This window comes from Callorhinus ursinus, unplaced genomic scaffold, assembly GCF_003265705.2.
Source record: "Callorhinus ursinus isolate GAN/ISIS: 27379988/994484 unplaced genomic scaffold, GSC_fseal_2.0 scaffold5, whole genome shotgun sequence".
NCBI classification, from domain to species: domain Eukaryota; kingdom Metazoa; phylum Chordata; class Mammalia; order Carnivora; family Otariidae; genus Callorhinus; species Callorhinus ursinus.
The window spans coordinates 80,528,658-80,552,371 of NW_027397067.1; the positions used below are offsets into that span (position 1 = coordinate 80,528,658).

At 43.5% G+C, this 23,714-nt stretch overlaps 1 protein-coding gene across 10 annotated transcripts in view; it reads right to left on the reverse strand.

Moving 5' to 3' along the window:
- Nucleotides 1-23,714, reverse strand: part of PTK2 (protein tyrosine kinase 2) — a 254,549-nt gene extending 230,835 nt beyond the window's left edge. For all 10 annotated transcript variants that reach the window (XR_012378376.1, XM_073893261.1, XM_073893260.1 and 7 more), the window contains exon 1: nt 23,604-23,714. The gene's annotated coding sequence lies outside the window, so the exon portion shown is untranslated. The remainder of the gene's footprint in view (nt 1-23,603) is intronic.

A 23,714-nucleotide genomic window follows, 5' to 3' on the forward strand; every position in this document is an offset into this window, starting at 1 on the left:
TACAGTCTTTGCCCAGGACAGGCAAGTTCTGGATTGTAAAGACTTCCAGAAAAACAAACTAAGGAGACGAAAGGGAGAAAACCTCAGCGCAGTAACAGCAAAAAGTATTCCCAGAACTGAAAAGTACCAGTTGCCAGAATGAAGGGACCCGATGAATATGCAGCACAGTAGATGAAAACCGACCCACACAAAGTATACCATCATGACATTTCAAAAGACTTGGACAAATTTTAAAACTCCTACAAGCTTCTAAAGATGGGAGGGAAAAAAAGTTACATAGAAAGGATAAATCAGAATAGCTTCTGAATCCTAAAACAGTAACATGAAAACAAGAAGGCAATGGAGCAATCTTTGAATTTATGAACCAAAATGAATGGCAATACAGAACTCTATACCCAGGCAGACTATCAATCAAGTTTGATTCCCACATGGTCCCAAAAGGTTTGCCGCCTAAGAATCCTATGTCAGAAAGCCACTGGAGAAAGTCCTCCACCAAAACATGAGCATCAACAAAAGATGAGCAAGGCACGAGCTTCCATGAGGAAGGGGTAAGGGAGTCCCCAGGATGAGGAGGAAGGGAGGTTCCAGAACGATGTCTGTACACCAGGAGGGAGGGAAACAAGTCCATGTTGGAGCAGCACTGCTCAAGAGGAGGGACTGCCGAAGGCTGTCTTCACCTTGTCCAAAGACACTGTACCGTCTTTTTAAAGTAAGTAACTCCCGGGCGCCTGGGTGGCTTAGATGGTTAAGCGTCTGCCTTCGGCTCAGGTCATGGTCCCAGGGTCCTGGGATCGAGTCCCGCATCGGGCTCCCTGCTTGGCGGGGAGCCTGCTTCTCTCTCTCCGGCTCCCCCTGCTTGTGTTCCCTCTCTCACTATCTCTATCAAATAAATAAAATCTTTAAAAAAAAAATAATTAACTCCACCAAAATGAAGAAGTCAGTGAAGAAAGACAAAAGTTGCCACAAACATCAAATCCAACTCTGGACAAAAGCCAAAGGATGAGAACAGAGGAATATCCAGGGACAACACAATAAAAGGCCTCAGGAGCAAGCAGCTCAGAAAAGAAGAGAGATCTCCAGGAAACTGTCTGCCAGGAATAAAATGTGAAGAAGAGATGAGTTTATGTGACTAACTATATAGAAAAATTACTAAGAGGCTATTGGAAGGTACGGGGAAAATAAATAGAAGATATAAAAAAGGTTAAGAATGTGGGGGATTGAAGAAAGAAAGATGAATCCCCATCATACTGCCCTGTGCACATCTCTATCACAGGCCTTACCCACGGTACTACCATTTCCCTCTCCCTCACTCGGCTGGAAAGACCTTTTGGAGAGGGTCATTTCTCATCCAGTTATCACCTTTCAGAATCCAGTACAATGCCTGCTACAAGAGTATACACAAAAGCAAAGGATTTTTGTTTATTTTTTGCACTTATTCAGGTACTGAGTATCTACTATACATACCTGCTATCCTTCTAGAGAACTAGAATTCAAAGACATGTTGACCTTGCTTGCCTTTAAAGAGTTTCAACTTTTTTTCACGCCTGAGAAAACAAATATTTATCCTATATCCTCATTCTCCCAAGAATGAAAAGTCCACCAGGGGCTTACAGAACTTTAATAGTCTAGCTATCACTAATGAATATGGAACCCAAGACCTGATGATACTTTCTTGACATTACACGCATTGTGTAATATGAAAAGAGTGCCGGCTTGGGTATCAGGACACGGAGTTTCTAGTACTTTAGAATTACTACTTTTGAAGAAAAGAAAATCCCAACTCCTTGAAATGACCTATCGGGCCCTGAATGATCAAGCCCAGTCTGTCTCTCATGCTATCTCCCATGAATCCCACAAAGCAGCAAAATTAAGCCATTTTCGGTTGACAGAACAACCTGTGCCCTCCCTCACACCTCCTCCACCTGGACCTTCCTCCCCAGGCTAAGCTAGACACACGTGCGGTGGGAGCCGAGCCCTTCCCCCTGGAGAAACACCTCTCTCCTGTATCCCTCAGCACGCCTTCACGTGACATGGGTATCTGTGGAGTGACTGACGAATGCCACGCACCACACCAGGCCCTGGGACACATGGCAGCGGACGAGAGAGACATAGCCCTGCCCCAAAGGACTCCCGTGGTGTACCTTCCTGTTCAACAAACTAGAGAGCTTGTTAAATCCGGCCTGTCAGTGTCTTCCTCTCCCCAAACAGCAAGATTCTGGGGACGACAGCCTCTTTTAGCTCTGCAGCCTCAGCACCTCCATGCCAGATAAATAATTAAAGCACTAGTAAATAAAACCAAAGTGAAGGTCAAAAAGCCCCAGTGGCTGTGGCAGGTGAGTAACATCTGCCCTTTAGAAGGCCTTTTTTTTAATGTCGTTGTTTGTTTGTTTATTGCCTCGTTTCTGTTAGGAGTATAAACCTGAAAATGTCATTCAGGGAAATCTTGCAAGTCTGCTGGAACTGGCTTTATTCTCCTTGCTAAGTGCAAAGGCAAGACAGCCCAGTTAACTCCCCATGTCTGGTTTCTGTTTGCCACTCTATGACCAACAGTGTGCACTGTACTGAACACCTAAAACACATAATCAGAACACATGCACTTGATGCGTGAATGACCTAATGATGAATAAATGAATGTATACACTGGCTTTGAGTGCCTTATAATTGCTCCTCACTTTATTTTCTATTTTAAGGAGAATTCAAGCAAATAGCACCATTGCATTTTATCACCACTGGACCTCCTGCATGCCTGCCATTTGAACAGCGGACAGCTTAGGGCATGCCACATCCCGCAGGGAACTGATAAAATATAAGCATAAAAATCTGAACTAGTTCAAATATGCCAGGAAACTAGATATTTCCCAAACCCCATAATTAAAATGCTTAAATTCGTTTGCTCCAGACTAAGAAAAATTAAACTTGGCTCATTATACAATGCAATATATTGTCAGCTCCTTGAAGATACTTGTAAGATGGATACTCTCTTTTTGGCATGAGTAGGTACATGTTAAGATACATACACAGAGATGCTCAGGCTGCTCTGAACCCTCTTCCCCTCCAACATGCGGACAAGAATTTCCCACCAGTCACAACACACTCTGAATCTGCGCCTCCCGAACATGTAACACATTCCGCATAATCACTTTGCTTCTAATGTTCTCATTTCAGTGCACGGTCCAACCTGGACAGTCCCTGACACCCGCCTCTCACTCACCCCAACAACAGTGACAACCTCCATCTGTGGAGGGTATGGTGTCATAGCATTCTCTCCCAAGTGCTTTACGAGCACTAGCTCCTGAATCCTCACAGCCCCAGCTGATTGCTACTCTTTTCCCATTTTACATATGAGAAAACAAAGTCCAAAAAAAATTAAGACATATTCCAAGGTCACACAGCAAACAAGGGACAGCGCGATCAGGCATTCAAACACTAGCTTATCTTAGAATCATGATGCTATTCTGGCTTCCCAAGTTACCCAGATATTATTACTGTTAAAACAACGGACAAGATTCGGCCTTTCCAAAGCAAACATGACAGAAAATTTCTTTCTAAAACTGAGTAACATTCAACACGACATATTGACAAATTGTAAGATATCTAGCTTGAATCAACCATGTAAGGCTGAGCCCCTGGCAAAGAAATGGTCTGCTTGATGCTAACTGCCAAATAAAGCCCAAACGCACTATTTCTTAATGTGCAACATTCTAACAATTTAAGTCATTTGTGAAGGTCTCTAATGTCCGAAATATACAACCACGTCACATAGGTGTCCCTTCCTCTAAGCTCAGCGTACCAGTGGTTTCTGCACTCATGCAAGCCGTAACCTGTACTCTGAAGAACACAGGTCAGAAGTAACTTTCTCAAAAACCAAAGATATATAAAGACTGTGAACATGATCATGAAAGTTATCTGGGCAAACAAAAGCTTCTTTATGCTTCAAAATAATTTTCTAGCCAAACACATTCTAACACTAGACGGTGGAGCAGCTCAAAGGTCATAGGTCACTGCATCCCATTCATCTGTGTGCCAGCATGTGGTACAGGGTCTGCCGTCCAACTGGTAGTAAGCTACTGATAACGTGAATACATTAGGGAAATGAAGAGGCAATATTACTAATTTCTGAAAACCCAGTATTAGGAAAAACAACAATAAATTGCCTGTTCTATATGCAGAGTAAATGGTGAATACAAACTGCTTGCACTTCTTAGACACACTGGTCAAACTCATCAGGGAATGATTAAGATTAGCTTTTAAATTCCCACAACAGAGGGGGGCCTGAGTGGCTCAGTTGGTTAAGCAACTGCCTTCGGCTCAGGTCATGATCCTGGAGTCCCGGGATCGAGCCCCGCATCGGGCTCCCTGCTCAGCGGTGAGTCTGCTTCTCCCTCTGACCCATCCCTACCTGCTCAGCGGCGAGTCTGCTTCTCCCTCTGACCCATCCCTACCTGCTCAGCGGCGAGTCTGCTTCTCCCTCTGACCCATCCCGACCTCATGCTCTCATTCTCTCAAACAAACAAATAAAATCTTAAAAAAAAAAAATTCCCACAAGAGAAATCACTACATCGCTAGGAACTTCATTTGCTGAACTGCAGGCTGATCCTTCCCTAACTAGCCATGTACTAAGAACTATGTTATATCACATTTATAAAAGTGATGATAATCTCTACTTAACAGATGAGAAAACAGATTTAGAGCTTAAGTAACCTGGGCAACATGCAGGAAACAAGAATCAAATCTGAGAGTCAAAGCCAAGACCTGTCCAACACCCATTCTATTAACCACAATTCTGTTCTACACTGTAAATAATATCCCCAGAAAATTCTACTGTGCAAAGGCTTAAAAATGTGAAACAAACACTATTCTACTCAAATTAATAGGCACAGTTAACATATTCAAGACAAGGCAACCCTTCAATTATATACAAGAGAACTAACGGCTATTACAGTATACCTAAGGATCATTTTGTCTACCTGAGAGAGATACCAAAAGGACCCATGAACCAAATTCATGCAGTACTTAGAAGGAAATCTCCTGCAAGGCCTGGGAGTGGTAACTGCTCAGGAGACACAGTCATGCGGGCATCAATGGCCTAAGTGAAACTGGAGATCATTACATGTCTAACTGGAAGCAGTTTGCAAAGCGAAGGGTCCCAGATCAAGGTAAGGAAGAGTAAGCACATCCCCTCCTGCCCCTCCTAGAAGAAGCAACTAGAAAAGCCGGACAAGGGGCGCCTGGCTGGCTCAGTTGGTTAAGCGTCTGTCTTCGGCTCCAGTCATGCTCCCGGGATCCTGGGATCGAGCCCCGCACTGGGCTCCATGCTCGGCGGGAAGCCTGCTTCTCCCTCTGCCACACCCCCTGCTTGTGTTCCTGCTCTCACTATCTCTCTGTCAAATAAATAAACAAAATCTTAAAAAAAAAAAAAAAAAAGAAAAGAAAGGCTGGAGAGAATAACTACAGAATAACTACAGAAGCTATCTGACCACTCTGAAAAGTAAACTGTAGCAGGTGCATTAGGAAGCAAAACTGGAATTCAAACCACCACCAAATCGGCAGATTTAACACGACGGAAAGTCTCCTAACATAATATCCTAAATGTGGAGGGCACATTCCAAACTTATCCAGCATAGCAAGAACCAGAAACGTGTCAATTCCTGTGGGAGACGAAATTCAACATAAGCCAATACCAAGAAACAAATATTAGAATCAGCCCACAGAGACTAGTGTACAAATAATTCCACAAACACGCATACACACAACATACTCGATACCACAAATTCTTCTTTTCCTTTTATCTCTTAAACCCACTGGCTCTGGCCCCCACCACTCCACAGAAACTTCTCCTTCTAAGACTTACCAATGACCTCTGCACTGCTCAATCCAACCATTAGAGCTCAGGTCTCGACCTTTCGGCAACAACTGACAAGAGTTGATCTCCCACTCCCGTTCTCACAATTTCCTTCTTACCCCACAGATGCCCTCTCCTTCCAGAGTCCCCCAGGGCTCTGTCCTTTCTCCTCTCAGCTATGCTTACCTCCCAGGCAAGCTCATTTCAATTGCTCGTTCTACGCTAACAAAGCTACAACTTGTCCCTCTGGCTCAGACCAACCACCTGGCTGTTGTGTTGACTGTTGTTCACTCTGCACCACAGCCACCACCTCGGCCTTCTGTGCGCCACCAAGGAGAAGGCAAAGCGACACCTCCCAAAACCCCTTCCTGCTACAATTCAGGGTGGAAGTTAAAGCTAACCAATAAGAGGAAAGATTGGCAAAATGAAAAGAAACATTATTTTCTTCAACTCTGCCAACCCTCCCAATGGTAGTGATGGATTCTAATTCCCTGTATTAAGAACTGTCTAGAACGGCCTGTGTTTTCCTGACTAAGCCCTGGCAGGTGTACCCTATGCTGGGACCCACTTCTAGGTCCCTTGGAGAAATGGAGCATCACCAAAGAGAACTGCATAAAACGTCCAACACCTCCAAGCCCAGGTGCTGACCGACCGGACCCGCCCCCCACCCCCCCAAACCTTCTTACACACAGCCTTCTCCATTCATGACAACGTCCACCTTCCAATTGCTGGGGCGAGAAACAGCGGATATCATCCGTGCCTCTTGTCTTCCTCCCACATTCCCCATCCAGTCTTGTCAGCAAGTAATGTTGGTTCTTCCCACAAAACAGGCCCAGACATTGTCCCCTTGCCATCACCTTCACCAACATCATCGTGACATGAGCCACCATCATCACTCACCCAAATGACTACAGCGCTTTGGAACAGGCCTCCCTGCTCCCAGCCCTGCCACCGTAGTGCACGTACACAGCTCCCCACAGAGGGCTGGTTCCAAACCTAGATCAGATGGCGTCACTTCTCTGCTCCAAACCCTAAATGGTCCCTCACCTTACACGGATAACAAGGAGTTCATTAAATCATGTTTGACTGAACAGCAGAAGAAATGTGTTGAGGAAAAGTAAACTTGTTGAAAACGACTAGCCTTTCCACAAGAACAGCTGCTCCGAGGGGAGGATGTCAGGACCAACACTGAGAGTCAGTGAAGGAATGAGGCGAAGGACTGAGTGGGTCTCCTTGACTCTGCTGCTGAGCCAGCGGGTGTTACCCACACTGCTCGGCTATTTGTTCCAGGAGTCAATGCGACTGAAGAGGGGGCCTCTGGGAGCAGTCCGTGCGGAACTGCGCATGAGAACACTTTCAAAGACACTGAGAAAACACTAATTTAATACAACCTGCTAATACAGATTATAACTGATGACAGTAAAAATATCTGCAGAGCAGAAAAAGGGTTAGCTGGAAAATTTACGAAGATTATGAACTGTAAGGTGCTTAAAGTGTTTAAGCTATGGTTATTCAATGTATTATTCATCCGCAGGTGCTCTGTGGAAAGTATTCTAAGCCATCATGTGTCACTGAGCCAGTAGCATCAATCAACAACAAACTTCATGAAAATAGCCTGACCTGTCCTACCACACAGCAGTTCAATGGTTTGTGCAAGGCTCTGCTGTGACTTTTCGACCTCAGAGCCAAGACGGAAATCTTTCTGAACAAAAAGACGCTCCTTCAGTCATCATTATTACCAAACACACGCTCCTCATGCCGCCAGAAGTTAGAGCAGCACCCGGCTGACTCAGGCGGAGGAGCGTGTGACTCCTGATCTCGGGGTTGTGAGTTCAAGTCCCATGCTGGGCATAGAGGTTACTTAAAAATAAAAAAATAAAAGCTAGAGAAGAGAGAAGCAGCTTTCTGTCCCTGCACAGATCTGCAGCAGATGTGTTTTCTGAGTTCAAACTAGAGTTCCAGCAACATTTCTCAAACCTCAATGCATGTACAATGAAAATTCACATATTTCAAAACCCACTTAATCGTGCAACTGAAGCACTTCTATCAGACCATCAATCGGAAGAGATTAATCTGCACTGTAACAATGTGTGGAAAGGCAAACATCAAAAAGGATCTAGTGGAATTCTATAAATGTCTGCCAAACAATGAATACACTAAACTGAAATGATACTGCTTCGGAACTGATATCAGCGTCCAAGAACACCCAGAGGCATGAAGACACTGTCAAAGACGACATATGTAAATCTGCCGTGCAGATCAGCACCGAGAGATAAACAGTTGTAACTGGTTGTGACGATAGGGAACACTAACTTTGAACTCCAGTTAAGAAAAATGTTATCCAGTCCTCCCCCTGAAAAAAAACTCCATTCTTATCAGTAGACCCGTGTTATAATATATATATGCATACTCAGTAATTATTTGGAATTGTCAATAAAATTTTTGTAGAAATTAGTGTTCTCTCTTGTTATATAAGTACTTACATAATATCCTTCATTTTGCCTATTAGTCTGCAAAACCTAAAATATCTACCATCTGCCCCTTCACAGAGAAGCCTCCCGATCCCTTTCAGTCAACTTCCCCAGATTTTCCGCACACAGGTACAGCTAAGGCACATATCACACATCTTTAACTTCTCAGCTGTTTTTTTTCTTTTTAACTTGTCTGCCATTTTAGCTTTATTCCTTATTAATTTTACTTTGTTGATTTTAGCACTTCGTTACAACCTGTCGAAATATTTTAAAATTCTGGTTCTAAAAATGAACAGTCTCCCAGCATTAACTCCTGATCTTTATTCAAATTCCTGATGAAAACATTACGACAGGTGTCAAGTATGACACACTTCTGGAGACATCTTCAATTGTGTGCAGAAATTCTGGTATTTTAGTTTGTGGCAAATTACACTACATGTGGTTGCAACCTATCTTCTACCTAAAAACGGTAATTTCTTGAACTCCCTAGTAATGACAGAAATAATAATATACTTTTTAGGCTTCATGCAGTAAAGGATTAAGCTTGCCCCAAGAAAGATTTGGCCATTTCCCAGCTCCTGGGAAGTCACCTCTGAGCCCTTGGGAGTCTCCTGCCTGATACGGCGGTCTTCGTTTAGCCGGGGGCCTTGGGTCACACCAGACAGTCTATGCTAACAATGTGATTTCTGGTGGAGCCTTGGGCCACACACAACACCAGCTTGATCTCCAGAGGGACTGGAGACTGAACTCAGCCATGCAGGCAGTGCCTATGAGGCAACCCCCTGATAAATACCCTGGAAGGTGAGCTTCCCTGGCTGGTGGCATCAGTGCTGGGAGAAGTCAGCAGCCTGCACTGGGAGAGGACAACTAGAAGCTCATGCTTTCTCTTCCATGGACTTCGCCTGTGTTCCTTTCCTTCACTGACTCTGTCCGCATCTTTGCACTGTAATAGACCATAACCATGAGTATAACAGCTTTTCACACTTCTGTAAGTCCTTCTAGTGAACCATGGAACCTGCAGGTAGTCTTGGGGGCCTCCCAAACTCCAGGTCTTGATGATTTACAATGTACTTTCACTAACACCACAGCAGTGTCTCTTCAGCAAGAGGGGTGCTAGTTTAAAATGCAGGTGACTGGCTTCCACATCAGGGACGAGAATTCAATGTCTCTGTGGGATAATACCAGGCATTTGCATTTTTTTTTTTTTTTTGAGAGGGGGAAAAGAGCCAGTCATGAGGGGGTGGGACAGGGCAGGAGACGGAGAGAACCCCAGGCGCTGACCACAGACTCGGGGCTGGATCTCACGACCCTGAGACCATGACCTGAGCCGAAAACAAGAGTCGGAGGCCCAACCGACGGCGCCAGGCGTGCTGTCTGCCTCCAGCGCACTCTCCCTGGTGGCTCTGACATATACTACTTTCAGGCCCACTGACATACCCAAAAGCTTCCTGAGGCAGTGACCGTCTTGTTTTTTTAATTTACTCATTTATTTATGTAAACTCTACTTATGTAATCTCTACACACAAAGTGGGGCTCAGACTCACAACCCCAAGATCAAGAATCACACGCGCCACCCACTGGGCCAGCCAGCCACCCCGGGACTGTCTTTTTTTTAATGAGTCCCCATCAGCGCAGATGCTCAAGAGTCAAAAGTGACTCATGAAAATGCTTTAAATCTGGCAAATAAGTGAGAATTGGCATTATTAGTTCTTCTAAAACTTAGAATATGTACATGTGTGAGATCTGTTTTGTCATTTCTTACATATCCAAGATAATGTAGAAATAAATGACTGAACGCAAACCACATGTTACTTGGGTACATTTGAGCAACAGATTCAACGGTGTCCATTTCTTACCCATTTTTCAGTTACATCAATTTTTTTCAATCTCCTGACAGTTAATAGGGAACCTGAGTTTTATAAGCTGCCTTCACACCCTTCTCATCTACTAAAAAGATCACCAGTGAGCTAAAAGTCAAGACAGCTGAGAGTGTCCTGAGAGTTCTCCTCCCTCAATATCAAGGAGCCATTTACCCTCTCTGGGTATTTCTAGATCTCTAAAGTGGGAGCTCTGGACCAGATGATCCTTAAATTTAGATCAACCTCTAAAATCCTAGACTATCTAAAACAATAAAAATAAAGGAGGCAAACACCCAGTGGAAAAGTTTAAAATTTCCAATGAAATGGTTGAAAGGACAGACTCAAAAATAAAAATCAAACATGAACTCTTCACCAACCAAAGAATCAATTGTGACCTGTCAAAAATTAATTCATACGTAGACAACTAAATTACTCCTGCTACCTCTTTTATCAAGTCAATTCCTTAGGACACAACTAATGTATTTTTTTCCAAAGCAAAAAGCAAAGCTTTTTTTGCCATGACACAGCCAAGGAGACTCCAAACTTTTTGCCTACACTGGAATCACAATTACCCCCAGCCTGAAACCTTAAAAGGTGGTATCTTAAACAGCCTAGGGTTTTTCACTTCTAACATCTACACAGTCACTGAATTCCATCATTTCTTATATCTTTGCCTTTCATGACACTTGGCCCTTAATGGAGGTCACAGTTTTTCTCAACAGGAAAAGGGAAACTTTCTCAGACATAAACCCATTTCCAAACTCTCCCCTCTAAATATTCATCTTCTATAAGGCAGCCATATATGATCAAAAACAGCAAATCTCTGCAGGGATTGCTATAATCTGTAGTCTGTAATTCCTAAATTACATATGCTGATGTCAAACATGAACCAATCCAGTTTAGACTCCAGAATACCACGTTAATCTGCCTGGTGCGAACATTAACCACCAGCTGCCCAGTTCCTCCTGCGTCTGTTCATGAAGAGCTAACTGTAACAGTAGGGGTTAGGTACTTACAACTATTAACTACTAATGCACTTCTGAGTAGACAGAAAAACTACACTCATTTTTGGAACTGACATAGCCAACTAAAAGTGACACTGGTCCACCTCTCATAGCCATGGGACTATTAAGACATGCCTAATAGTTTATAAACTTTAGCTTCATCTAATGCACAACAGCATGTTGAAACATCCATGCCAATCAGAGTCCCAAACACCTGGCGGGCCTTCTATGTACCAAAACTGTGCCTTGTTTTGTCTTTTGGAGGGGAGGGGAAACATCTTCATTGGTGGCTGTTATAGTTCAGCTGGTACAGTTGGGCTTAGGTGACAGTTTTTTGTGTCTGTGTTTTATGTAGTGGTCTGGGATTTATTACATTTAGAGTAAAAGTCCTGTGATCTGGATGCTTAGCCTTCCCTACAGCCTCACACCTGTGCAGAGTGTCAGACGTCTACAGCCTAATAACAAGGAGTGCCCCCACCTTGGGGTTGGGCTCACTTTTGATAATGGGATGAAAGCCCAAGCGTTCCTACCCCAGGAAAACAACTCGTGTGCATGCACACGATTCTGCTTACTATTTCTCGGGTTCATGGACCTAAGAGAGAGCATTTCCTCCTTAAACAGCAAACAGTCTGATCAGTAAGCACTTAAAAACAAAAAGATCTTCATGGACTTTTCACCAAGGGAGAAATCTGGAAGCCATCCTGGAATTGCTCTGGACACCCCCACTCTCGGCCCCGCCTCTTCATTTCCCTGGTCTGAACCTGGAGACTGACTGAGAAACAGGCTTCAAATCACCCTCTCTCCAGTTCCTCAGTCATGCCCTTAATTAAGGCCTTCTTCACTTGTGTGTACAATGTAATTGTATAATTAAAAGAACACAGGCTGTTAAATTGGACCATCTGAACTTTGCCCATCACTTTACTAGCTGGGCGACAGACACCAGGCAGCCATTCCCTTAATGACCAAAGCTTGGTCCTCTCCCTTCTGAAGTGCATTACTGCAACACCTCCCTGACCGATCCTTGTACTGGCGCAACCACCCTCCTGCCATTTGATCTGCTCCTGTCAGAGTCAGCCACACGCTGTTTTGATCCCGCCGATAGTATCAACCCACCTCCTTCTCAACCCAATCCTTTCTGTACTCCTAAACATTGGTAAAAACATTCAGTCCCACAAACCCCAGCCTCTCACACCTCTGCACCTTTACAGGGGGCATGTCCTCCATAAGGCCCTGCCTGCTTCCCACCTTCCACTCAATTTCTACAGATCCCTGCAGACAGCCAGACCTGCGGAGGTCTCAGCATCCAGTCCACAGCCAGTTTTTGTATGGTTCCTGGGCTAATAAAAGCTTTTACCTTTTTAAAGTGTTGTTAAAAAAAAAAAAAAAAAACTGTGACAGGCCCTATGTGGCCTACAAAGCCTAAAATGTTTACTCTCTGACCTTTAACAGAGAAAGTCTGCTGACCTCTGAGCTTGACTATGACGGGGGACATGTCCTCCAGGTCCCCAGAGCACTCTGCTCTGGCACCACCCCTGGGCATCACACTGCCTGCCCACTGCATCACCCCCCTCCTGTCTGTGCCCCCGGGGGCGTAACTACACCAGGCACAAGACAGGTATTTAATACTATTGACTCTTGATCAACCAGATCCATGTATACAGATTTTCTTCGATACACGCCGCATAGTAAATGTATTTTCTCACAATTTTCTTAACATCCTCCTTTCTCTTAACTTACCTTTTTATAATACAGTATATAATACACATATGAAATATGTGTTAACTGTAGATTTTCAACTATGGGGGCATCCAGCGGCCTGTATTGTTCAAGGGTCAATGGTCCTAGCACTTTGCATGTGTACCCCGTCCCACGTAGTAACTGTACACAGCCCCTCGAAGATCACAGATACTAGATTTTATAGATACACACAGTTATCAGAAGTCACATGACTGAAGGCAAAGCACCAATATTTGAACCTTCACATCTTGTTTCCTAGATAAGATGCTCTTCCTATTAAAAAGACCTGCCTCTACACAAACTACGATACCTAAACACCTTCAATCACTAATACCTGAGACTTTAGCTCAGGGTAAAATTTAATTTCTGACTCATTATTTAATTTTGATAACTTTCAAATTAATGCTACATTTTGTAAACAAACAAAAATGAAACAGACACCCTAAGTAAGCACTGGGCAGATATTTGTAAGTTAAATATCAGCACTTAGTGATTTTCTACTCTGTGCACCACAGCCTCTGATGATCCCACCTACACCAGTCTGAGAACCCACACCGCACCTTATGGACAGGCTCCACGATAAGCCTACCAAAGAGGCTTCATCATCTGTCTAGCTGTTCCAGCTCTAGTCAGACTCCAGAAAAAGTCAAACTTGAAGCATCAAGGACACCCGTATTAGCGGTTCTCCAAAGCAGACCCACGTACCACTGCAAATCCCTGATGAGGTTCTCAAGAGTCCGGCCAGCACTGTGAAACAAAACGCTCCATGATGATGAAATGTCCCATCTCTGCACTGTCCAATGTGGTAGCCACTAGCCACACTTGCATAATGAGCACCTGAATTGGGGCTAGTGTGACTGTCACACAGAACTTTTAATTTTATTTAATTTTAATTTAAATAGCCATACATGGCTAGCAACGACTGTAGGAAACACAGATCCAAGTCTAGACTCTCAACACTGGAGGGAAATGAAAAAGAATCTTCCCTGGCTCCGTAACTATAGGCTATGTTATCTGGCCCAATCTTTCCCCTGAAAAAGACTAAAAAAGATCTTAAAATCAATCAGAAGCTAACAATAAGGAAATAACAGGCCAAAATTAAAGTGCAATCAGGAACCCAAAGAGATCAACAAGCACAGAAACCACCTTTGCCCTGAAGTCACTTGCCAATTCTGAAATTTTTCAACTTTCATTTTTACAACCATGCAGGGAAAGAGGAATAGGAATCAAAAGCTAGGTCCCTCAGGGTGTCTAACCAAAACTCCTAAACCTCAATAAGCAGGACCCTAAAGGCTACACGGCTCAAGATAAAAGAAGCCAGAGGTGAATCATCTCTCCAGTAAAATTACAGCACTGGGTGGTCCAAAAAAACCTCAAACCTTAAACTTGCTTTAAGGTGATCCCAAACTGGCTGAAGCAAAAAAGAAAAAAAAAAAAATGCTCTCTGGAAGGAGCTACATCTTCATTGTATGCCTCAAAAGTGTCCACAAATAATCAGAATTAAATTAAGAATCCTACAAATAATATCCCACACCATAAATAAAAAGTATCTCAAAATGAATCACAGACCTAAACATTAAACCTGAAACTTTTCTAGAGGGGGATGGAGGGAAACACAGAAGAAAACCTCTGTGACCTAGGATTAGGCAACAATTTCTTAACATACTTAGCACAGTCCAGGGGCGCCTGGGTGGCTCACGTCAGTTAAGTGTCTGCCTTCGGCTCAGGTCGTGATCTCAGGGTCCTGGGATTGAGCCGGGTCGGGCTCCAGAGTGGGGAGCCTGCTTGTCTCTCTGCCTCTGCCCTCCCCACCCCTGCTCCTGCTGCTCTCTCTTGCTCTCTATCTCAAATAAATAAAATCTTAAAAAACAGAGAGAGGAGGCAAAAACAAGCCATACCATGAGAAAAGCACAGCACACATCTGATAAAGACTTGTATCCAGAATATATAAACAAGCCACCAATAAGAAAAAAAAATTTTAATACGCAAAAGATTTGAACACCAAAGACTACATGGGTGGCAAAACCACAACAAAAGACCATTACACACCTATTAGAATGGACAAAAAGCTAAAAGATTTAGAATACCAAATGTTGCCCCAACCATCCAGAGTGACTGGAACTCTCACACAAGACTAGGAGGAATGTGAAATGGTTCAGCCATTCTAGAACAGAGTTTGACACTTCCTTAAAAAGCCAAACATGCACCTACCACATGATCCAGCCATTACAGTACGAGTCCCAACCACTCCCAGGAGAAATAAAAGCTTATGTTCACACGAAGACTTGAACAAAATTACTGAAAGGCTTTATTTGCAATAACTCAAAACGAGAAATGACTCTCCATACACTGATCCCGTTCGATGTCATCCCAAGCAACATCAGGAAGAAATTTTTTGGAAGTTAGCAAGTGATTCTAAAACAGATACAGATCTGCAAAGGGTCAAGGATAGCCAAGGTATGCTTAAAAAGGAACCACGTGGGAAGAGTTCCACAATAAGACTTGTTATAAAACTAAAATAATTGAGGCAACTTAAACTGGGCAGTACCAGTGGAAACTGAGAGAGTCCAAAAACAGATGCACATACATACAGACCTTTCATTTACAAGAAAAGGGGCACTGCAGAGGGTTGGGGAAAAGATGCTCTTTTCAATAAATGGTGCTGGGACACCAAATGTCCACATGTTAATGAAGCTGGATCCCTTCTTCAGATTATACACCAAAACCAATTCTGAGAGAATTATAAAGTTAAAGGTTAAAAGAAAAAGTATAAAAGCATTAGAGAATAAATGAGGAATTAGTTCATGACCTCAGGGCAGGGAAAGACACAAAAAGCATACAAAGGAAAAGGCTGATAAACGGCACTAATTAAACTTAACAACTTCTATTCATGAAAAAAAAAGTCAGTGAAACTGCATATGACAAAGTGGGAAGAGACAGCAGCAAAATACATAACCAACAAAGAATGTGTGTTCTGAATATATAAAGTCTACAAATCAATTTAAAAATAACCTAATAGAAAAATATAAGCACTTCGTAAAACAGTGAATCGGAATGGCCAGTAAATGTATAAGAAGATGTGCAACCTCACTGTAACCAGGAAAAGGCTATTTAAAACCACAAGGCAGCAACACAACAGAAACCACCAGAAGGGGCGGGGCAAGGAGACTGACGCAAGACCAGAGAGGCGCCGAAGCGGTCGTCAGGGAGAGGACGGGTCAGTGGCCAGGGCCTCCCAGGGTAGTGAGGAGCAAGAGGAGAGTCAGTCACCGGGAGCTGCTCTGGGCCAGCCGCTCGGACGTACGTTTAATGGTGGTCACAGTCTATAACTGACTATAACTCTAACTTTAACTTCACTTGACCGATATAAGGAAAAAGACATTGTTCTGGATCACTTTTTCTCACCAGCTCATGCCTTTTCTTTTCTCCATCACAGTGCTGCACCACTAACTCAAAGTTTGATGGGGGCCAGGGGAGGTACATGGAAACATCCTTTGTACTTTGTGTTGAGATTAGGTACACTGAAGCCCACCTGTCTATCCCTAACTCTTCTTCTCTACCTTTATAACAGCTTTCATATACTTAAAGACCACAGGGCCCCCTCGGCAGGAGCAGACTCTTCTTCAGTCATTAAACCAGTTACGGAGGGCCGCCCCCTATACTAAGAGGAGGAAGCTGTGAAGGACCCACAGATATGCACAGGGTGCTGGAGAGTCCTTGTCCCTGAGCTCACGGTATTCTATCTGCCTACAGGTGCATCCAACTCTGCATAAGACACAGGAGAAAGTAGGCACATCACCAATCCCATCTTTGAACACTAACTTTTATCTAGCTCTGGTCTTAGGAAAAAAATAAAGGACAAAGGCAAAACAATATGTATTAAATTTAGATATGACTTTAATGCTAGGCATAGAATCAATTCACACAATACTACTTTAGTAGTCACCCCAAGACTTGGAAATCATCCTGACTCTAGTATAAGCAAGCCAATCTCTCAGCACCAAAACAAAACCACCAGGAACACGTGCCTTAAGCACCCACACGTACACACTTTCCTGCTATTTGCCAAAAACCACAAGTCCAGGGGCCATACAAACTGCTATTTCAATGCAAAATTATTTATTTAAAATCCAAACCAAGAATCAACAGAATTAAATGACCTCAGCATAAAACATTCCAAAATCCCTAAACAAGATAAGTTGTGAGGTCTTCCCAAGACTCAAAAAATCCTGAAAAACATACTTAAGAGTCCTGAAGTGAAGGCAATCTCATTAGCAAATCTAAGTGATCAGAAGCCATATACATACCTCTGCCATTTACGACTGATTTTTGCCTGCTACGACTTGCATTTCTTTTAAAACACTGTAAAGTAGTGGTTCACAGACATTAACATGCAACAAAAGCTCCTGGACAGCAAGTTAAAACAGACTGCGGGCCCCACCCCCAGAGTCTGATTCAGGAGGTCAGAGGTGGGGCACGAGCACACGCATTTCCAACCAGTTCCAAGTGATAGTGATGCAACTGTACTTTGAGAACCACTGCAAACAATCAGTACTGGTTTACCGTGTGTGTGCGCGCTCGCACGCGCCTGTATTTACCTTCACAATAAGCAAGACTAAGGGGAACTTGCTGAGGAAGAACAAACTACTTTTTTTACCCAAATACTAACATTTCTTGCCTGAGTGAAGGTAAGTGACCTGTCACTCAAAACGTTTCCTCCGAACAACAACATAACAGTAAAAGCCTCTCTGAGCAGATCACGGGAAGGCCGGCGTGTTGTGGAACTGACAGTGTTAGGAAGATGGATTTTTAAAAATGGTTTCAGGGCATAATGTAAAACCCTTGTAAAGTACATGATGAATCCAACTGATTAGTGAAAGATACATTAGAGCTTCCAGACCAGTCATCAAGGATCTTTTATAAATCCCACTCATTCTGGGGCGTCTCCTGCCTCAGTTGTTAAGCGTCTGCCTTCGGCTCAGGTCATGATCCCAGGGTCTTGGGACCGAGCCCCACATGGGGCTCCCTGCTCAGCGGGAAGCCTGCTTCTCCCTCTCCTACTCCCCCTGCTTGTGTTCCCTCTCTCGCTTTGTGTGTGTCAAATAAATAAATAAAATCCTTAAAAAAAAAAAAATCCCACTCATTTTGTGCCACTTCAAGCAACTTCCTATGTCTTCAGAATATATAATGAGTCCTAATGAACACAGGACCAATTCCTACAAAATCAATTTCTAGAAAAAAACACTTGAAAACTGTAAAGGGACAGAGAAAGGCTTTTTTTCCTGCAACTCAAGTTTGATAATATTTGTAATCTAAAATAAGGCAGACAAAGGCAGAAACACAGATAATCCAAGTTCTTCCCTGGTATCAAGTCCTACCTGGTTTTTAAGTAAGGTTCTTTTTTTTTTTTTTTTAAGATTTTTTTATTTATTCATGAGAGAGAGAGAGAGAGAGAGAGAGAGAGAGAAAGAAGCAGGCTCCCAAGGAGCAGAGAGCCCGATGCAGGGCTCGATCCCAGGACCTTGGGATCATGACCTGAGCCGAAGGCAGACACTTAACCATCTGAGCCACCCAGGCGCCCTTAAGTAAGGTTCTTTACCAAGGCAAACAAAAAACAGTGGACTGCTGACTGATGCAGGAACAGTTCTCCAACAACTAATAAGCCTGGGTTCTTTCATTCAATAAATATTATTGTGTCAGACACTGGGGATGCCATAGTGTGTAAAACAAAGTTTCTGCCCTCGTGCTGCTTAAATTCTATAAAAAGACACACAATGCACTACAAATATGGAATGTATGAAACCATTTCAGCTCTTTCTTCAGTCCATCAAAGACAAACACATGGTGCTTTGGTCACAAGTAGACCCAACAAGCACCTACCATTCACAGCAGAATCCAAAGCACCAGATGGCCGGACTTTTAAGATAGAATATGGAGGCAGAAAGGAGATCTTAGGCACAGACAGCCCAAAGATACAACTTTTTAGGTTCTTCTGAGCCTTGGTTTTGGTCCACTGGCCCCAAATAAAGGAGTACAGAGTACATCAAGTCTTAAAAGCATGACGGAAAATTCTAAATCGGTGAGAATGAGCCTATTCATTTCAGAAACATTTATAGAGCAGCAATGTGTTAGAGATTACAAATTCTAGGATTTACTACAAGGGGATTAAACCTGTATGAGATATGTACAACTTACTTTTTCCCTTACGTTACTCCTTGCTTCCCATGAAACTATATTCATAAACATTGACACTCCCCCCCCAAAAAAAGTCACCAATGAAAAAAACTCTGTAAATGTAGAGGTTATTAAAACATAACCTTTAACAAAGAAGAAGCATTAATCACTGCACTATGCTTTATATATTTTTATTTAACTAATTTTAGGTTAATTTAAAATAAACTATTTTGGTATATTTATTAAAATGTTTACCTACACCATGTTGGCCAGATCATAGCTTCATTATATGAAAGTGTCAGATTCAAACAGAAAATATAATTATTTAAACTTTCCCAGACACGGTAATTACACTTGCACGCTACTCACTCCCCCTTCAGAAGGCTGGGTTCAGATCTGTGAGGCTACTGCTTCCCTAGTCCTGTGTAGTCCTAGAAGCTGCACAGAAAGTTCAGCAGGCTGGCCAACCGGGATCTGCCCCTTGTGGACCAAGAGACCCACGGCAAGCTCCTCAAACTCCAAACTTCCAGTGTTTCGTCTATAAAATGAGGATAGAAATAGCTCAACTCAATGGTTCTCATGAGGAATCAAGGAGATAAAGCATGAAAGCAATCAGCTCAGGTCTGGCACGTTTCATCTTCCAGATTTAACTCGTTGGTAAAAAGGTAGTAACACCTACCAACAACACACAGTACCCACACAGGTACCCAGTAACATTACATCTCTTCCCCTATCAGTGGATAATATTCACATGTATAATTTTAGTCATTTTTCTTGTTCTGAAAAATGAGTTTGCAGTAAATGGCAATGTATATCAATAAGATCTAGGCAGGATTATTTTAATTAAATACAAAGTTTGCAAGAAAACGTCTTCATGTCCTGACAAATAAGTAAATTTTGTGATGATGCTACTAGTTTCCTTCTTGGAGGCTTTCAACTACTAAAAAGTGGTAATAGTGCCATTCAAGCGAGAACATCTATTTCATACTTTCCTCTAAAAACCATTTCATTAGTGTTTATGCAAATCAGACCATAATTAACAGCATTTGCTAAAAATTCCATCTATCCTGAAAGTTGAATTACATATGCCTATCTGAATTTTATTTCCATGATAGAGGCTAGCAACAAAAAACAATACAACTGTTATAGCTAGGAAGAGAGGGGGTTCTTCTGCTACTTTATAATCAGAAACACATCAATATAGTTCTGAATGGTAAAATTTGGCACAATTCCTAGAAATTAATGCCAGAAAGTGGTAGATAGGAATTTAATTTCTCCTACACTAGGTTGCCTTTTGGTAGTAATGAAATGAAGAAAAGAAAAAACCTTGCCAAAATGTTAGTAGAAAGAAAAAGCCATCAGTGGTTCAAATAATCCACTACTAAACATGGTTTTCAGAAGAGACATAAGAAAACAACTACTTAATGCAGCTGATGAGGTAGTGAAACACAGGTACACCCAAACAGGAGCTGCAACCGCTCTCAGCCTTTTCCACCGAAGAACCTTCTAAGGACAGAGATGCAACTTCATATTTGAATGCTTACTTCATTCACAAACTTCCTGGAGTTTATTACTATTGACTCATATAAGGTCATTTACTTTGCCCAAGTTTTTAAAATTTGCATTTTAAATAACTTATATAGGCATCAGTAAAAATTCTCAAGACCCCTACAGCAATATTTTGCTAATTATTTAAGGGATTTTAGTAAGGAGATACAGTAATGAAAATAAGTTCTTAAGCTAAAGCTTTCAGGCAAAATAAACTACTACGAAAACTAAACTTTACTGATTTACAAGCCAAAAAAAAAAACACCTCATTTCACAAATGATAAAGATAATAGAACTTTTAATTACATTGAAATTTAAAACAAGATTTTAGCAGAAAACTGTCTAAACTGAAAATGTTTAATTTCAAAAGTAAAAGATTTACATATTAAGACTTTGAATCTCATCTTCTGTTGTGTTACCCTTAAGACAATTATTTTCTCAAAATTAAGACACTTAAAAATACAGAAAAAAAGGTTTCCATAAAATCTTTAGATATGAACTAAGATCCTCCTTCTCTAAGTCAATACTAACATCCAAAAAAGAATAGTAATTTTCAAAACTATTCTTTATTATACTGTAGAATATATACATACACAGAATATACTATAATTTTTTCTGTGGGAACTAATCAGTATTTTTTGTAAAAGGGGTATCTTTAACAATACAATTTTGTTATTTAGACAATTTCCCCAACTTTCTAGCGAGAAAAGTTATGTGATTTGCTGAAGAACCCAATTTTAAGAATTGGGACATCAAGTTCTGTAATTTCCAACAATGGGCATGGCGTGCTAAAGATATGATGTTAGTTAGAAATGTTTTAATGATCCTCACTGCAGCTCCTAACTTCTGGTTTCCCTGAACACCTCAACACCGTTGGATTCATGGAGCTTCACTCCTAATCTAACACAATTCACCTCCAACAGACCGCCAGCCTGAAAAGAGGCTGAAGTCCTATCTCCTCTAGGGCTCTGCCCCAATACTCTTTAAAGCCCCAAACCTTAAATACTAAGTTTTGGATTCAATGTCTTTATCCAAGGCCTTGCTTCTTGATGCATCATCACCTCTGAACAATGTGTAGGTCCTTCTATTCAGTGCATGTACTCAAGTCTCAGGTTGATTGTGGGACCCTTTAAAAGAGCAATGTGTTTTAAACAGTCTTTTCCCAGTTTTCATTATTAAACTGGATTCTCTGATAACCACTGGAAAGATATTAGAGAATTTGTAATATTTGATCTTGCTGCTTCTACAACATTTAGTACACAAAAGTATTCAAGACACTAGTGGTAGGCTCAGGATTTCCCCTCCAAGGACAGCCACAAATATAAAACAATGTACTCATAAAGACACTGTAACACAAACTTTCTTTAAAAGTTTCACGTGTTTAAATATCACGGTTTAAAATATCAGGGTTTAAAAATTATCTCCAAACTGCAATTGCATGAAAAAATTACCTACATTGTACCTCAACAAAAATAAGGCCAACACTAATTTATAATGTATCTTTCAATCACTTCATCCACCTTTCAGGTTTCCAGAGATGAGACAACTGACCAGCGTTCACAGCGGTACCATTTCCAAGAGAAGACTATTTTCATTACCCGTTTTACAAATAAAATATTAAGGGTGAGGCTCTGGTATTTCATTTCAAACAGTAATGGCCTATTTTTCCAACCGTGAAAATGTTTACATTCTACGTAAGAATCCCAGCGATGGTCGTCTTAAGTACAGATCCCCAAATTCTTACACGCCTTCAGCTTGAACGTATTTCAACCAGTTCCCATAATTACTACAATATTACTATTATCTTAGTCTCACTGCCAAAAACCCAGCTGCAGGCTAACTATGCAAGAATGAGACACTGTTGAAATGACTCAAAAATTATTTCTTTTTACCCTTAGTGCATTAAGCTAAATCCTGCAATTAAATAAAACCAGGCAACACACACACACACCCCCCCCCCCCCCCCCCCCCCCCCCCCCCCCCCCCCCCCCACCCCCTCCTGAGAAAGAAAGGAACCGAGAGAGAAAGAAACAGCAAGTCGTTCTTCCACCTCAGCCGGCAGCAGAGCTGGGGGCTGGGTTGGGAAGAGGGGGAAACTTGGAGGCACAATGAATCGAGGTCTCCGGGGCCATCGCCCAGAGAACCACAGGGGTCACAGTAAGTTGAGCGCCAGCAGCGGGGAAGGAGCCGCTCCGGACCCGGGTTCGAGGCCCGCCCTGCCCAGCCTTGAGGGCCAGTGAGTCCCCATTCCGGGTCCGGGCGATTCCCCCGGGGTCCCCAAGGATTTCCCTCTTCCTCCTCCTTCCTCTCTCCCCCCTTTTGTTTTTGAGGCAATCGGCCCGCTCCCAAAGAGGCCGGCTGCCCTCCCCAAGCCCCCCCCAGCCTCCCTGCGCGCTCCAGCCTTGAGCCCCCGCGCCTCTCCGAGGCCCCCGAATCCACCGCCCTGCCCATCTTCCACGAACCCCCCCAGGCCTCATATCCCCCAAGTCCCCCCCTGTTTACCCGAGCCCCCGGCCTCCCCACGTCCCCCAGCCTGCCGAAGCCCGCCGGCCTCCCCACAGGTCTGTCCTCCACCCATCGCCGTCCTCCCAGAACCCGCCCCCTCGTCGTCCCCCCTTCCGTGGCCTCTCCGTGGCCTCTCCGTGGCCCCCGGCCTCCCCACCTCCTCGTCCTCCCGGAGCCCCCCAGTCCGCCCCACGTCCCCCGGCCCGCCCGCGCCCCGGTCCTCCCCACAGCGCCGCCGTCCCGGGGCCCCTCCCTCGTCCTCCCCACTTCTCTCCGGCCTCCCCACATCCTCGACCTCCCGAGCCGCGCGCGGGAGGGGCCCGTCTCCGCCGCATCCGCCGCCCGGACCGGCTGGTCGGCCCCGCTCGGCCCTCCGCCCGCGGGCCGCGGCCCTGCCAGCCCCCAGCTCCAGCAGTCGGCCCGCCCGCCCGCGCCCCGGCCCCCGCCCCGGCGCCGCACTCACTCGGACCGCGCTGGCTGCCTGGAGGCGAGGGCAGACCCCTGCGAGGCGGCGCCGCGAACGGACGGGCGGCGCTCCCTCCCACGCCTCACGCCGCGGGCGCACAGCGGTCCC